The sequence below is a fragment of the Phodopus roborovskii genome, unplaced genomic scaffold (genome assembly GCF_943737965.1).
Source record: "Phodopus roborovskii unplaced genomic scaffold, PHOROB, whole genome shotgun sequence".
In the NCBI taxonomy this organism is placed as follows: Eukaryota; Metazoa; Chordata; class Mammalia; order Rodentia; family Cricetidae; genus Phodopus; species Phodopus roborovskii.
Window position 1 is genome coordinate 358,660 of NW_026126516.1, and position 12,311 is coordinate 370,970.

The 12,311-nt window shown below is 41.9% G+C and overlaps 1 protein-coding gene across 3 annotated transcripts in view; it reads left to right on the forward strand.

Annotated features, from left to right (window-relative positions):
* Ttc8 (tetratricopeptide repeat domain 8) overlaps positions 1–12,311 on the forward strand; it is a 61,468-nt gene that overhangs the window by 7,790 nt on the left and 41,367 nt on the right. Inside the window, exon 2 of one of the 3 annotated variants that reach the window (XM_051196442.1) lies at positions 5,652–5,727. The exons of the other annotated variants lie outside the window; for them this stretch is intronic. The gene's annotated coding sequence lies outside the window, so the exon portion shown is untranslated. The remainder of the gene's footprint in view (positions 1–5,651; positions 5,728–12,311) is intronic. 3 annotated transcript variants of the gene reach the window in all.

Here is a 12,311-nt window from a genome sequence, read left to right on the forward strand (position 1 = left end):
GAATCCAGTAGAATTTGTGGTGAAATGATGTTGAATATATAGCTCATGAATTATTGCCATTTAAGAGCTCCAGACAAATCTTCCCATTTCCCAACTCTTCTTATTTCCCATGTCTTCTGCTTTACCCCTCTCCCCTCCACCCGTGTTCACTGAAATGTGTCCGTGACTACAGCACCTAACACATTATGTTGTAGTTTATTTAATTTTGCATATTCCCCTGTAGAGTGTTTGTAGCATCTTGGTGGGTGCCAGGACTGCCGGGAACAGGCTGTGGAATGAACATGTTCTCTGTCTCACACCCTTTTTAGGCCTTGTCTCTGTTTTCAGTCTGCATTTCCCACCCACATAACCAGCCCCCCTTCTCTGTCCTCACCAGTCTTGTTCTTCTTTGACCTTCTTGTTTTCCTATCTGCTCCTCACCCCCATAGTCATGGGTATGTTCTCAAGGGGTGGCTGGAAGAGTAAGACACAGGGTTCACAAAGTTCTTCCTCAGTGAACAGAACCCAGTGAGGCTGAATTGGTGGCTTCTGTCTGGGCCACTGGAGGCATCTAACACCTGTTGGTAGAATGACAAACACCTGGCTTTTGCTTTGTGTTACAAGCTTCTGTTTTCTTTAGTTGTTTGCTTTTCCTTTTCAAACATTGCCTGTATTTGCCTTTGCTCTTTGCTCCTGATCTTTCCCACTGTCTTAGTTGTAGCACAAATAATACAGGACCCAGAGACAGATTTCGGGGTTCAAGCTTTAAGCTGAAGATAGGGAAGTAAAGCAGTTAAGCCACTAGAACCTACCTCTTCCTCAGGCTGAAAGGGCTAACTGATCCTGTCTCCATGAGCTCTCATCAAGTCTCAGACTGCTGCCTCTCCTCAGCATGGCTGGAGAATCAATTGCCTTCCTATCCTCAGTGTGGCTGAAGAATGAATGCCAGCTCTGAGACCCTGTTCCTGTCTTAAATATCTCTCATGAGTGCTGGGATTAAAGGAGTGAGCTGTTATTCTTTTAGATTGATTCTATCTTGTGTAGCCCTGGGTGGCCTTGAACTCAGAGAGATCCATCTGCCTTTGTCTCCTGAGTCCTAGGATTAAAGGTGTGTGCCATCACTGCCTGGCTTCTCTGGCTAACTAGTATGGCTGCCTTCTTATTTTGATCTCCAGTGGCTTTAACAAATAATAAACAATATACCACCATACTTACTTAGGATTCTTATTGCTGTGAAGAGGCACCATGACCATGGCAAACATTTAATTGGGTGGCTTACAGTTCAGACGTTCAGTCCATTATCATCATGGTAGGATATGACACAATGTAGGCAGACATGGTGCGGGAGCTTGAGAGCCCTGCATCTTGATCTGCAGGCAACAGGAAGTGAACTGAGTCACTAGGAAGTATCTTGAGCATATTTGAGACCCCCAAAGCCCGATTTCACAATGACACACTTCCTCCAACATAACAACATCAACTCAATAATGCATCATCTCCTAATAATGCCACTCCCTTGGGGGCCCATTTGCTTTCAAACCACCACACCAACTCAATTCTATATTGGCCCTATCTTATAGATATTCTAAACTTAATTTAGTTTTCCAGGACTTGGTGCATACTGAGTTCACCCTATTCCACTGAGGTGCACATCCAGTCTCCCATTTAAACTTTACTTTTTAGTTTAGCCATGTCTAATTAGTTCTAGCATTTAAGAAAATGTAAATTTCCAATAAACTGACATAAAAAGTACTCTTACTTGACACAAAAATCTGTACACTGTATTAGCAACTCCTCACTTTGCTATAATCAAATATTAACCAGAGAAACACGAGAGAAGGGAGGTTAGTTTTGGCTCACGGTTCAGAGAAACACAGTCCGTTGTAGCAGAGCAGGCATTCTGTCAGGAGTCACTTTTCCTGTGGCACTATAGAAGCAGAGAAAGGACATCACCAGTGCTCAGCTGCCTTTCTTCCTTTCCCTTTGTATTCAGTCTTGGACACTGTCCTGTCATGGCCATGTAGAGGAGCAGCAGGTGACAATCGAGGTCAGGGGACCAGCCCACCAGGAAGCAAAGCACTGATGGGTGAATCTGGAATAGGCATGGACCCAGGGGTGGGGTGGGGCTTCTCCCCCAGAATGTTTCTTGCTATTGCTGTGCCTTTACATGTTTGCCGCTGCCTGTTTTTTCTCTGTTATCCAGCATCATGTGAATGGGTGTGGGGAGGTCCCCACTGACTTTAATGTAGTGTGATTATCTCACGAAAGCATCCCGTTCTACTGGGCATTTTTACCTGTGGATTATTATGAAGATGATTTCCTCCTAAGCTGTATTGTTGCCCCAGCCCCTGATAAAACAGAGACTGCAGAGAATAGAACAAGGAAGTATCACACAGCTAGTTACTCTTGAGGAGTCCCAGAAGCTAAGTTAGCTCAAGTTCTTTTAATCTTAATGTTGAGAGATGTGGTCACAGGTTTTGGTGTGTATCATAGCTAAAAACAAAGCTTTAAACAATGGCTTAAGATTGGGTTAAGATGTCTTTGTTAGTGGCTTTGAAGTAAAAAATCTTGGAAAACAATTTAAAGGCATACTTTTAATTGTTGAGCGAGGGACTCATTGAGGTCAAGAAATAAGAACAATGACAGCCAGGCTCTAGCTGGACAACATATCTTTCTTGCTAAGATGGGATGATGATTAATTCCTTGTGCCCATTTCTGCCCTCAGCATCCTGATATAAAAAAACAAAAAACAAAAAACAAAAAACCTAATGGTGGGTGGGTATGCACCTTGAGGATTTAAAATAAATCTGACTGGTTCTTTTTCATATATAACGCTTTAAATTTATGATTCTTGTAAGATTTTTTAAAAATAAGATTACCTTTTGAGATAACTGATAAAATAATGGATCCTTTATTTTTTAACTGGAAATGAGCCTGCCAGTAAAAAAACTGACTGCTTACTATCTTTTAATCTATAACACGTTGCTTGGACATGAATGCATGTGGGTTCTTGGGGCAACTTGTAATACCTAAAGTGTTTAATCATGGAAAGGATATGGAAAACATGCTGTTTTTTTCCTTCTCTTTCTTTTTTTAGCTGTATTCATTGTTATCATTCGCTTGAAAAATGGATTGTAACCACACTGCAATTTTTATACTACTTGAGAGATTTTGCTGTGGTATATGAGCTATAAGGGGGAAAACAGAGATGAGAAAAGGAAGATATCAGGAAAGATCTAGAAGGAAAGTGTAGAAGGAAGACATCAAGATAGGCAGAAGGGAAACATCAAAAGAATAGAGTAGAACAAGCAACAGAGAGAATAATAAAATGAAGAACTAAGCTTTGGCCCTTAGAAAAGTTCTCGTGTGTCTGTCTGTCTACTCTGCCTCTCCTCTTTAGTTTCTCTGACCTACTGAAGGCTTGCCTTTCATTGGTACCCTGGGTGATATTCTGACATATAGCTGGTGTGTGTGTGTGTGTGTGTGTGTGTGTGAGAGAGAGAGAGAGAGAGAGAGAGAGAGAGAGAGAGAGAGAGAGAGAGAGAGAGACAGAGAGACAGACAGACAGAGAGACAGAGAGAGACAGGACAGAGAGAGAGGAAGAGAGAGAGAGAGAGAGAGAGAGAGAGAGAGAAGGAGGGAGAGAGAGGGAGGGAGGAGAGTTTCCCTTTTTCTCCAGCCCCAGTGAGTTAAGTTTTGCCCCACTTGCTGGCCCCAAAGAATTAAGTTTTATTCCCTCAAATAGAAAAGTCATGTTTGAGTGATTAATTCACTGACTCCATGGTTCCCTCTCAAACCCTTAGCTGTTGGAGGCTGGTCCTCAAGGCAGAGGTACCAACCCAAGATGCTGTTACCTATATTAGTATGTGTCCTTCCTCCTAGGCTAAATATTTCTGGAAGCATTCTCACAGATTCACCTGAAGGTGTGCTTCATTAATGCCCTAGGTATTTCGTAGTCCAGTCAAGTTGCCTATCTGAATTAGTTATTACAGTGACTTTGAACAGATTATTTACCATCTCCAAATCTTCTCTGTAAAATGGGTGATACTTCTTGATTTGTAATTCTTGACTTATTTAGACCATTGTCATGACATCCAGTGAGATAAGAAAGAATAGGAGGGCTCATTTCAGGGATCTGCCATCTCATTCCCTGTCCCACACTGCTGAAGTCTGAGCCATGCTTAGGAAACTTGCTTTTAGATCCTCCTGACATGTAGCACACTGCTAACTTGTAGCTGCTCCATGCTCTCCAGTTCCTGTTTTGTACTTGGTTCAGTACGTTGTAAGGGCCTCACTACATCCCACTCTTTGGGGCATTCATTGTCCAGTCTGGCTTGGCCTCTTTTCCTTCTCACGTCCCTACCATGCACCACGCTAAAGAGGTCACATATCTATACAAAGCTTGCACTTTGATCACACAGATAATGTTTTCTTTAAGAAATCCACAGAGTTCCTTTCAGACCACAGTGCTGTAGAGAGCAAGGATCAACTCTCTGTTTCTTAGCACTTTCCTCGGTAAAACATGGCACAGAAGAAGTGTTCGGCAGATGCTGTTTCCTAGACACAATCGTGTGGATATCGGTTGTAAGGTCTGATTATTTAAGGTTCTATTTAAGTTGGAAAGGAAAGACTCAGATGCCACATTTACCAGCATCTGGCACTAATATGTATTGTGTACACTATAAACATTTTTACAAGAACATTGTATTTATAATTAATTGCTTATTATCAGCCACCAAATCTCATCATAGTTATATGGAACCATAGGTTTATATTATTTGAATTCTTCTTCCCCATGAATGATTAAAGCCTAAATGTCTTATTTTTGGATGTAAGGAAATAGTTTTGATATAGTTTAAAATTATTCTCACTTTCTGAGTTATTGAGCCTTTTCTTCATGCATAAAGTTTGTTGAAATGATTCTCTTTAAACTATCACTTCCGTTTCCCTTTTGTATAACTTTTTAAAATTAATTTTTTAGTATATATGTGAAGGGGCAGATTAGGTGGTAGTCAGAGAACAACTTTTGGGAGTCAGTGCTGATCTTCTACCATCTGGGTTCTGGATTTAAATCAAACTCAGGTCGTCAGGCTGGGTGCAAATGCCTTTACCCACTGAGTCATCTCACAGGTCTTATATTGGCTCCTTTAAACAAATAATTGGGCTACATTTTCTCTGTACCCTGGATAAGATTAATTAAAATTTTCTGTCCACAGAAAACTGCACCTTTCTGTGTGTGTTGTTTTTAAGAACACATCTGGGAAAAGATTCCAATTACTATTTGCAGATCTGGAGACACCGGCAAAGTACTTGTGTGAGCATGAGGACCTGTGTTCAGACACTCACCATGCACAGAAAGGCTTGCTGTGGCAATATGTGTGGGTAACCCAGCCCTGAGGTTCAGGGGGCAGAGGAAGGTGGATCTCAGGGCTTGTTGGCCAGCCACTCTAGCTGACTTGCAAGGCTCTAGGTTGAGTGAGAGACCTTGTCTCAAAAAAGTAAATGGAGAGCAATGAAGGAAGACATCCAAAGTTGGTCTCTTGCTTCTGCATGCTTATGTGCAAGGCAATGTCCCCGCTTGTGCATATGCATGCATACACTACACGTGCACACATACACCACTTTATTTGGGTTTTTATTGAATAAGCATTCATTAAAACTTTTGATTTCAGAAATTACATGTCTTAAAATGTTTGCAACCTTCTTCACGCTTCCCAGGAGCCAGCTCCCGATTTGCCAGTGTCTCAGGTAAAGGTTTAGCTGCAAGCTTTAGTTTAGAGAGTAGCTTAGTTGCTCTGTAGATACAGTGCTATGTATCTGCTCATAGTATTAGAAACTTAGCTGCATCTACCAGCTGTTCTGTTCTTTATTCTATAAATAGACTTTCATATTCCTAAAGCTTTTATTTATATGAATAGGCTTGTAGAACTAATGTGAACTGCTCATTAAGACTTGGAGCTTAAGGAGCAATTTCCAAGATTGACTAGAATGACAAGAAAAAGAAACATGGTAGTAAATGGAATCAGACCTAGGAGGGAGCCAGTCTGTCAGCAGAGTCACAAGTATTTGCAAAACTGTGATGGACAGCAGCAAAGTTTGAATACAGTGGTTTCACTCTGCTTGTCCCAGTGAAGAAGGAAGAAAGAGAGGGAGGGAAGAAAGAGGGTGTGAAGGACAGTGGCCTGATTGCCATGATTGTTGGATAGCCATGACACTTAGAGAACTTCTAACTGGGTAACAAACAAGAAGAAAGCCCTGGAACGGAAGAGATTTGATTAGGATCTAGTGTGTAAGGTACAGCGAAACTTACTCCCGAAGGGCTCCTGTTGAGTCTGGGAATAGAAGAGGTGCAGAGAGTAATACATCAGCTTAAATGTTACTATGTGCTAGCTCTGCCAGGTGAGATACAGTGCTAGAGAGTTTTGTAAGGGAGTGATTGAACACCACACAACGTACATATGAGAAGTGATCAAGCCTCTCAGAATGGAAAGCAAAGTCAAGAGGTATCTAATAGAGACCTCTGTATTAGAACACTGGAAAACGCTCAGTGTGGCTCTGAGTTCTTATAGGATGACATTTGTCTTCTCATGATTACATTTTTTTTTTATCTTTTAAAAATTATCTTTTAAATTAGAAACAATCTTATTTTACGTATCAATCCCAGTTCCCTCTCCCTCCCATCCTCCCATTCCCCCCTTACTAACCTTCCCCATCCCATCATCCATCCACTCCTCAGGGAGGGTGAGGCCTTCCATGAGGGATCGTCAAAATCTTTTAAGTCACTTGGAGTAGGGCCTAGGCCCTCCCCTGTGTCTCTGGATTAAGGGGGTATACCTCCATGGGGAATGTGCTCCCGAAGTCCGTTTATGCACTAGGGATACATCCTGGTTCCACTGCCAGAGGCCCCATAGACTGCCCAGTCCTTCTAGCTGACACCCATGTTCAGGGGGTCTAGTTGGGTCCTATGTTGGTTCCCCAGCTGTCAGAGCTCCCCCTTGCTCAGGTCATCTGTTTCTGTGGGTTTTCCCAGCATGGTCTTGCCCGCTTTGTTTGTCACTCCTGCTTATCTGAGACTGGGTTCCAGGAGTTTGGCTCAGTGCTTAGCTGAGATCTCTGCTTCTGTTTTCATCAGCAATTTTATACAACATACATGTAGTCATTCAAGACAGAGCTAATCAGAAATATCATTTACTTCTAAATAAAAAGTTTTGTTCTTAGTCATTTGGAAGATTTTTTATTAAAAGTAAACTAAAGCATTAGTAATTTGCATTGTAGCTATGGCTGAAAACTGTTAAGCTTCAGACTAGCAAGAGGTTTCAAGACACTCTTATATTTAGTAAGTTTTTAATTTGTTTCTGTAGATGCAATTATCCAGCAGATAATGATGTAAAAGGAACAGAGCTGACCTCATTGTTCATATTTTTCAGGTTTCATGTTTACAACTTGAAAAGAAACGAGGCTTATGCTAGCTTTTTTTCACTGTGACCAAAACAAACAAACAAACAAACAAAAAGAACTTAAAAGAGTCAGGTTTGATTTTTGTCTCCTGATTTTTAGAGGGGTCTCTGTGGTTGGTGGCTGTGTTGATTTGGAGCCTGTGGGGAGGCAGAAGGGCATGGTGACAGGGGACAGAGAGAGTGGAAGGAATTGGGGACAGGATATACGCTGTAAAGGTAGGCCCCCTGTGTCCCATTTTCCCAGCTATACCTGTCCCCCCTTTGCTAAGAGGGCTTCTGTGGAGTAATCTATTGATTAGATTTGTGCCCAAGTGATGGCGTCATCTCCACCAGCTGGAGATAAGTCTTCTATACATGAGCATTTGGAAATATTTCATCGCCAAACCCTAAAAAGGCCTCACAAAAAGAACTTTATGTATTGTGCCTAAAATTTCATTTTATGGGCAGACTGTCAAGTATCTCTACCAGGTTGTGTGTGTGTGTGTGTGGTGTGGTGTGTGGGTGTGTGGGTGTGTGGTTTTTTTGTTTTTTGTTTTGTTTTTTGGGTTTTGAGGAAGGTTTTTTTTTTTTTTTTTTTTTTTTTTTTGTGAAACAGTCCTGGCTGTCCTGGAACTCACTCTGTAGATCAGGGTGGCTTCAAATTCACAGAGATCCACCTGCCTTTGCCTCTGTGTACTGGGATTAAAGTCATGCTCTACCACCTCCTGGCTCTCTACAAGTTGTTATAATGTCCATATTATAATAGGAAGAGTATTCTCTTGGTTGATTTACTCTAATAATCAAAAATTGTTTCTCACATGTCTTAACCTGTTGCCCTTACATTACTTACCAAAAAGAGCAGAATAATTAACACGTGTTTTTTTCAACTAGTTGAGTTTTTGTGTTATAAGTGAAATTGGATTAGCTTTATACAAGGTGGGAATACATAAGTCAGTACTTTCTTGATGTTAGCTGGCAGGTCTGTGCCTCGAGGATAATGCTTTGGACTTCTTGGTAGATTAATAGATGGGGTGACCCTAATAGGTTGATTGTGCTCAATTCAGCTCAAAAAGACTTGATGGGCTTTTAAAAAGGAAAATAAAAAAGATGATATAAAGTAGGGAAGGGGGCCTGGGCCTGGGATGAGTTAGTGGAGGAAATGAGTATGAATAAAATGCATTAAATGCAGTTATCAAGAAATGAGTAAGAATCACAAAAGAGATACACAGGGAAACAAATTAGCATGATGACTGTTCATTTAGATTGTCCTAAGCATCTTTTAACTGATTTTATAGACCTTGTGATACAAATACAGTCACTTGTATAACCAACTGGGTTTTTTTTTATTTATTTAAATTGGACAAGTGATTTAGTCAGTTGAACATAACAAATAAAACAAATTCGTAGTATTTTTCAGCTTTAAGGGAAAATTAGAGATTACTGTGTATGCTTGATCATGCTTCTTTTTTTTAATATGCAGGGGATTTTAGGACTGTAAAACATATTTGGCTTATTTCCAAAAAAAAAAAAAAAAAAAAAAAATTAAGCTAAAGCCCCATCTGCTGATTTCATTAAAATCTCAAGAGTTGTTCACATTGCCAGGAGTAGGTTCCTTTTTAAATATACTCTGATGTGTAGTCAGGCAGTGATATGTGATTTTCAAGGTCACTTTTTTGTTAGGCTAGAAGAAAAACCAGGAAGATTAATTTTTCTGAAACACTGATAAAATTTTACATCAAACAATGGTTGAAGTATGTGTTCTAGTTTGCTATTTATTGCTGTGATAAACACCATGACCGAAAGCAAGTGGGGGAGGAGAGGGCTTACTGCATCTACTCCACTGCCATGTCACAGTTCATCATTGATAGAAGCGAAGACAGGAAGTCAGGACAGGAACCTGGAGACAGGAACTGAAGCAGAGGCCATGGAGAGGAGCTGCTTACTGGCTTGATCTCCATGGCTTGCTCGGCCTGCTTTCTTATACAACCTGCCGAGGGATGGCATTACCTACGTTGTGCTGGGCCACACACATTACTTATTAATCCAGAAAATGTCTCCACAGACATGGCTATAGGGTAGTGTAATAGATGCAATTTTTCAGCTGAGGTTCCCTCTTCCTAGGTAGGTCTGGTTTTTGTCAACTTGACAAAAGCTATGCTTCACAGTTGACCCTTTATCTTCTTGAATCACAAATACATCACTGCCCAACCTTTCTCTCTTGTTTATCCCAAGATCTCATGTTACCATCACAACATAAAACATAATTTAGCTTTAAAAGTCCCACCATCTTTAATAAATGTCAATACTTTAAAAAGTCTAAGGCCTCTTTAAAAAATGGAAAGTATCCTAACTGTAGACTCCTGAAAAAGAAAAACAAAAACCTTATGTACTTCTTTATTCTAAGAGGGAGGAACCAGGGCACAGTAACAGTCAGACTAAAGTAAATCCGAACTTTAGCAGTTTGTCCATCATTTAGGACTCACTCACGATCTTCTGGGCTCCAAAGGTCTCGGGTAACACCCTCTCTGTAGCTTTGCCACCATAAGCTCCTACAGCCTTTCTCATAGGCTCAGCTTGGCTCTACTCCATGTTCCTCACATCTCCATACTGGGGTTTCCACTGCAATTGAGGCTGCACATTGACCCGTGGCCTCGCCTGACCTCTCTCCAGACTCCAACTGGACAGTGCCAACCCTCACATGCTCCCCATGACTCCTTAACGCCTTTAAAACCTGAACTATGTGTGAGATCCTTCCACATTACCAAGCTTGGCTACTAGCCTGAGATGCATCCTTTGCCCTCTATGGACCACAGCTTCTGTGTCTGACCCTGAGGAAATGGTTCCCAGAACAGTTCACCTCAAGGGCACTCTTACTAATCACAACTGATTTTTATGCTCCAGATAATCCCAATAAAATGAAGTTTTCAGTTCCACAGATCCCTTTTTCTTTTTTGATTTCATTTTACATTTCAACTACAGTTCTCCCTCCTGTGCCTCTCTCACACCCCTCCCTTCTCTCACCCCCTTACCTCCTTCCACCCTTCCTCACCTCCCTCCTATCCCACCCCAGTCCACTCCTCCACATGGGTAAGGATTCCCTTGAGGAGTCAACATAGCCTGGCGCAGTAGGTTAGAGCAGGGCCAGGGCCCTCTCCCATGCATTAAGGAACATGGCTTCCCACCAAGGGGTGTAGGCTCCAACAAGCTAGATCATGTACTGGGATTATATCATAGTCCTACTGCCACTGAGCATGGCATCCCACCCCAAGGAATAGGCTCCAATAAGCTAGTTTATGTACCAGGTTTGTATCGTGGTCTTACTGCCAGGGGCCCCTCTGATAGTCCATGCATCTACTGTCTCCCACATATGGAGGGCCTCGTTCAGTTCCCCAGTCTCCACAGTTGTATATCCAGAGTTCATGAGTTTCCACAAGCTTGGTTCAGCTGTCTCTTTAGATTTCTCCAACATGATCTTGACCTTCCTTTCTCATCCGTTCCCTCCTCCCTCTCTCTTCACCTGGATTCCCAGAGCTTGGCCTGGCCCTTGGTTGTGGATCGCTGTGTCTGGTTCCATCAGTTGCCTGATGAGGGCTCTATGATGATAGTTGGGGTATTCACCAATCTGATTACAGAGGTAGGCCAGTTCAGGCTTCCTCTCTACTATTGCTAGGAGTCATCACACAAACAGCCCCCATAGAATAGTTGAACTGACTCTCAAACTTCCTTATAAAACTTCATGAGCCAGTCCTTCATTATCTATGTTTCCATCAACATTATCTTCCAACCTCCCACAGAACAGCCCATTAACTGCCGAGAACTCAATGGTTCTTCTGACCCAGAGTCCCAAAAGCTTTCACAATCCTACCCAGAATACAACCCAAGGCATAAAATCCACTTGGTCAAATCCATCCCAGCAACACCCCATGTTCCTGGTACCAACGTCTGTCCTACTTAGATTTCTGTTGCTGTGATAAATGTCATAGCCAAAAGCAACTTGGGGAGAGAACGATTTATTTTGCTTACTACTGCATGTCACAATTGGTCATTGAGGGAAGCTGAGGTGGGAGCAGATGCAGAGGCCATGGAGGAGTGCTGCATCCTGGCTTTCTCTTCATGGTTTGCTCAACCCGTTTTCCATACATACCAGGACTACTGCCCAAGGTGTACCTCCCACAGTGGTTTGGACCTTCCCACCTCAATCATCACACAAGAAAATGCCCCACCAACTTGCCTGCAGGCCAACTTGATGGGGGGGGTTCAGTTGATGTTCCCTCATCCCAGATGACTCTAGCTTGTGACAAATTTACAAAAACTAAACAGCAACATGTTTGATTTCAGATCTCTAAAAGAAACTTTTGTGTGTGTATCATATGTGTATGTATGTATGAGTGTGTGACATGTATGTATGTGTATATGTGATATATATGAGTGTCTGAGGTATGTATGAATGTATGTGGTGTGATGCACACGTGCGTGCGTGCGTGCGTGCTTGCGTGTGAGCATGGGAATGCCACAGCACGTGTGTGGATGACAGAGAACCATTTTGGGTGCCGGTCCTCCCACTCACTTTGTTTAAGAAAGGGTCCTTTGTTGTTTGCCACTGCTTACAGCAGGCTAGCTGTCATGAAGATTTCCAGGGATTCTCTCCTGTCTTCCTCTCTTAGCTCAGTCATCCAGTGCTGATATTACAGGTGCTTGTTACATGTGTGCTGGGGATCTGAACTCCGGTCCTCACTCAGGCTTGCACAGTGTGTGTGTGTTACCCACTGAGCAATCTCCCAATTTACATAGATTTTTTTTAATATCAAATTTTCATATCATTGTTTCCACCTATAAAGACTTAAGCCTTTAAAATAAAAATTTTCTTTATGAGGATTGAATTCATAGGGAATAAAA